Genomic DNA, 5,402 nt, shown 5'->3' with positions numbered 1-5,402 from the left:
GCCCCCCACTAGCCTCCGCATAGCTTCTCCACCCGATCATCGTGCGATCATCCCCCTCCTCATCTGACGGCCCTTATCCATATCGGGCCAACCCGACGTCCGTCCTTTACCCACCCGATAAAGTGGTTTCCCCCCTGGCCCCCAATGCTACGTGTCATCTGATGAGTGGAATCGGGCGGCCCCTCCCAAATACCACTGAGCGCCCAAAAGCAATGCGAAATAAACTGCTTACCACCCTCCCACTACGTGACAAATTAACCACTATTCACCTCATACCCGCCAAAAAATAACTTTTTGCGTATAAAAGCCAAAAGCCCCAAAATTGTTTGTTTTCACTGAAATTTCATCTTCAAGCCTATATATGCATGCACGACACCTGCAAACATCGAAGCTGTCAACCCACGTACAATTTCACTCCAAAGACACTGTAGAGAACCCAGTCGGCCTTGCAGCCTATACGAAGCCCATTCAACCACTTGCAATCGCCAGCGACCCTATTCAGAGTAAATTCACCCCAGTTCCAGGTATTTAAACCAGAATTCACCAAATACCCTATCAATTTCAAAGTAACCAGTTGCTGAGTGTTTTTAGTTAAGTTAAAAATTAATTAAAAATACTCAAGAGCTTGAGCCATTAACCACTGCAGAACACTGTTGCCCTAAAAACTCTGAATCCCTCCCCACACTCAAATCCACAAGAACTGAGTATGGCTACCCCAATTGTAATGGATGTGAGGCCCATCACTACAGCTCATTTAGACCTAGACCACCTTCCCCTGGCTAACAGATACTTCCAGATAAAAGATACCACTGTCATAGAGATCCTGCTCAAAGTGCATTACCAAAGTAGGGACAAGTTCCTGAACCATGCTGATGAAATTGGCCTTTGGGAGTCAAATTTGACTAAGTACTAGTTCCCCCAAGTCCACATTTTTCCTAAAATTGTGCATATGCGCTATGCTTGCTACATCCCCAGTCACAGAACCATCATGTCTCATGACCAGAAGGTCCTTTTCACCATTAATACCGAATCCATCAATGAAATGCTGCAGCTCCAACCAGGGCCAAACCTAACTCCCCTCTCAATTGGAGACCTATTGGACTTATACCCCAAACTCAGCTCTGCCAAATTGGCCCAACTATTCCAAACCTTCATTGTAGAAGAAAAGAACATCCCTAACAACCCCCCTCCATATGTAGCAGCTATATTTTCCCCTTGGGGCTGAAATATTGTAGCCATGATATCTTGTGTTTTGGGTTACTCCACAAGTGAGTACATTGATGAAATTATCCTGGCTTTCATGTCCATCTATACCCCAGACAACCTCCTGCAACCATTTATGACTTTGCCACATTCATAGCTGAGAGGATGCATGAGCAGTTCACAAGAATGGGGAATGAAAGGGTCTTCAAGTAATCCTGAATTTTATACCATATGTTCTTATATTACCAATCATAAAAATTCCCATTCACCCTCCAAAAGCTGGACACCAAGGGCCAACCTAGGTCAGTCATTTTTTGGACCCCATTAGTCCACGAGTATCAGTCTCCATACTCTTATTCAGATTTCATTGATTTATTTGTGCATCCGGTTATGACAATGTTGACTAGAAACCCTCCTCCAAGAATTAGTCCAGAAATAAAGAGAGTCCTTCAATTGTCAAAGCAGACCAAAGTTGGTGACTGGTACCTTTACTAGAACCACACAGAAATCAGGATATATGGTTGCATGCTTTCACCATACAAATTTCCAAGATACCTCCCTATGAGGTTGTTTGCATTAGAATACTATAGGCAAATTATCAATGTAGATGAGATAAACAATGTAAATGGTAAGAAGAAGGCCAATTTCAAAATAAAATACCAACTAGGCCCCTTCATATGTAACTCTAGGGAGGCTGGGAAAGAGGTATATTTGATACTACAGAAGATGAAGTTCCAGAGAAGTTTTGTTTGGAGATATGACCCTTCGGAATTCATCACCAAGAAGAGGAAAAAGGTCAAGCTAGGGCCTTTTATTCACCATCCCATACCTGAGATTGACGCCTATGCCAACCAATCAGAATGGGTGGAAGGAACCCTAGTTGATTAAGATAGCACCATAATAGATATAGAGAACGCTCTAATCGATCTTGAAAAACAACTTGATGAGGGTTCTTTCCTGCAGGTGCCAAAACAGTCAGACAAGCCAGTGAAATCAAGTAGACCAGAGACAACCATGAGTACCCCCTCAATTGTGCAGACTCCTCTAAATGAGGAGAAGAGCCTAAAAAGAAGTAGGGAGGAGGCCACCACATCAGCAAGGGCCACTTCACAGACTTATGCAGATACAAGCCAAGCAAAAAGACAGAGAATGAATCCTGTCTCTGAACAGGAATACATAGAGGAAACAGTAGAAGTCACCAGCACATAAGGAAATAGGAGCAGGCCCATCACCCCATCGGAAGGCACACCCTCCACATCACAAACTCAAGGGTTGGAAAGGCAGCTCAGTCTTGAGGTATCTTCCTTTAGAATGCCTGCTGATAAAGACCAAGACATCAAGGAGAGGTACAGGGAAATAAAAGTAAGTAATTAGAAGCTTAAGGTCCAAACTTATGCCCAATACCTGAAGATGACCCCTACCAATCAAACAAGGCTAATGTCAGCCTTTGATATCAAAGAGGGGAAAATTCAAATGACTTTTATCAAGCCTACAACTCAACAGCCAAAAATAGCCTCAGATTTCAAGAAAGTAGATTTTGAAGTGCTGGCAAGGGATATCCATCCCATAGACTAGATTGAGCTACACAAGAAAACAGGGAGATGATATACTCCACTTTGACTGGAAAGGCCATAGCTTCCCACCAACTACAGAATTCCTTAAACAACATATCTGCACAATTCCAGTTGGAAAAGGCCTCCTCACAGGCCAAGGACACAAGAATCAAGTCCTTAGAGGACTTAGTAATTGAATTGGGACACGATCCCAAGGATATAAAAGCCACAGAGTAGCTAATTAAGAAGAAAAATGATGATATCGTTGCACTCAAGAAGCAGCTAAAGGTACCCCAACTGCATCATCCACAAACATTAGAGGTGTTAGAAACCCAGCAAGGACATGAACAGCTCATGGACTTGGTCCTGAAGCTGAATGATCAACTCAAGGAGGCAGAAAAGGAGTTTGACATATTAATTCAATCGAAACAAAGTGACTTGGCCACAAATTCCAGAACTGTCATCCCCACAGTATCCACAGCAGTTCCTTCTACACTGGCAGCATCACTAGCACCCACAGCTCCACCTACAACAGCATTGCCAGTAACAGCAGAATCTACTACAGCAGCAGGAGCACCAGGGGACAAAGCAGCAGAACTTGTGAAATCCATGGAAGATATGTCTATCCAGGCTACAGAGATGAAAAGATTGAAGGAAAAGGTGGCAAGTTTGGAAACTGACTGCAAACTTGCCCAACTCAAGCAAAAAGAGGAAACACAAAGGGCCTAGAGAATGGGTGAGAGGATCAAAATCCTGGAAAAGGATTTGACACTTGAGAAGCCACTTGGACAAACCAAGGAAATGTTGTGGGCCAATATCATTGACTCTGTCAATGATATTTGGCCATCAATCCAAGTTATTTTTGAGCAAATAAAGCTAGTAAAGATAGCTACTGAAGCTATCCAGAAAGTGAAGGAGGAATTGGGAAATAAGCCTGAGGATGCAAATAGACTCATCCATTTCCTCAATAGCAAAAACAGATATGAGCTACATGAGCTGAACATTGAAGACAGAACTACCACCATTCTAGAAATAAGGAAGGTCCTTTCTAAAAGGAACCTTATGCTTAATTTGGAAGAAAAGTGCCACAATATGCAGGTAGCCATTGATAGGTTCATGGCTAAATTTCAGATTTTGAGGGAAAAGGGTCTGCCCAGTCCTATGGTCATCAATGATAAACTCATGACACAATTGGACTATGGCAACAGACTCAGACAGTTGGCTAAGGAACAAGCCAGCTCTTCATCCATTAAAGCCTTGCCAACGGGCAAAGTATTATATGACACATTTGAGAACTTGTTTTTCCTTGAGCATGAGGTAAAACATTTGTTCCTCACCAAGCCAAATTTTGCTAAATATACCAAGGCTGATGAGATTTACAGGAGAATGGTAAATGTGAAATTACCAGATGCAGAATGGTGGGAGACAATGACAGATTTACTGTGATAAATAAATAGTTGAAAGTTACTATGCAGTAAAAATGAAGGCAGCAGAGTAAAATAGGTAAAAACAACACAACAAGGTCAAAGAGTAGCAGGGTCAAAGAGTATCAGATGAAATATCAAAGTAAAGAAGACTCCAGCGTAAAAATTCCACAACTATTAGCCAGCATAAAGGGCTACACCTCAACCATAAAGGCTAGCACAACCATAATTAAAGGGACAGCAAGGAACAGTTCATTAGCTGTCTCTATCTTCTTGCTAGAAGATATTTGTATTTTCTAGAATAAATCTCAAGTTATTTGAGATATTTTGTAATAAGTTTTTGTATAAATACTTCACAATTCGAAGTATGTAGTGTGGATTCCAAAACATTTCTATAAACTTTTTCTCTCGAATCAGAAATTCGATTGTATCATTGACTGGATTGGATTACTGGATCAAGGAATAAAGATCAGATATTTTACAGGATACTTGTGTAAAGCGAAATACAAATAAGTATTCTCTCATGTTCAATGTTGTTTTCCTTCAAGTTTTTTCATAATATTTATGTATCTCTAAAATCTAAATGTTATAACATGGAATGATATTTCAAAAATTGCTTAAATGCACTCTGTCTTGACTGTTATGCATTATTATATGTTTTCTTCACAAATCTAAGTTAAGGAATTCTTGATTGCTCCTTAGTTTAGGTGACTTCTTGTGATCTATAGCAAAGGATTCTTAATTTCCCTTTGTTCATGATTATCCTCTGTTCCCCATTATGATCCCGATCTAAGGATTCTTGAGTTCCCTTTTACCCTGGTTGGAGTTACTTCCCCCATTACGCCTAAAGATTTGCATTTTGCTCTGCTAGCCTGCCCTGTGAACATTCCCTTTAATGAATTGGTCCAGTCCTGCTATCCATTTGTTGACTCCATAGCCCAATGGCTTGAAGACCTAGCTCTATCCATATGCTCTAAGAATTCCACCACCCAACCTTCAAATCAAAACCAAAACCCCAAGGAACACTAAGAACTAGCCTAAAATCCCATAAGAAACAAAGCTAAATTATATAGAGAGAGCCCTCTCTGAGTCATAGGTTGGCTAGAGCCTATACTTAAAATATTGGTTTGTGGTTACCTCGGTTTCTTCCTTCTTCTGATAACTTCTAAGGAAAATTCTGATTGATAACAGGGTCCTGATAACAAAATCATTTCTTTGTGGT

This window comes from Pinus tabuliformis, chromosome 5_1 (genome assembly GCF_031772625.1).
Source record: "Pinus tabuliformis cultivar Carrire ecotype Pingquan chromosome 5_1, CPIR1, whole genome shotgun sequence".
Lineage (NCBI taxonomy): Eukaryota > Viridiplantae > Streptophyta > Pinopsida > Pinales > Pinaceae > Pinus > Pinus tabuliformis.
The sequence above is the reverse complement of the archived record's forward strand: the minus strand, read 5'-3'. Positions refer to the sequence as shown.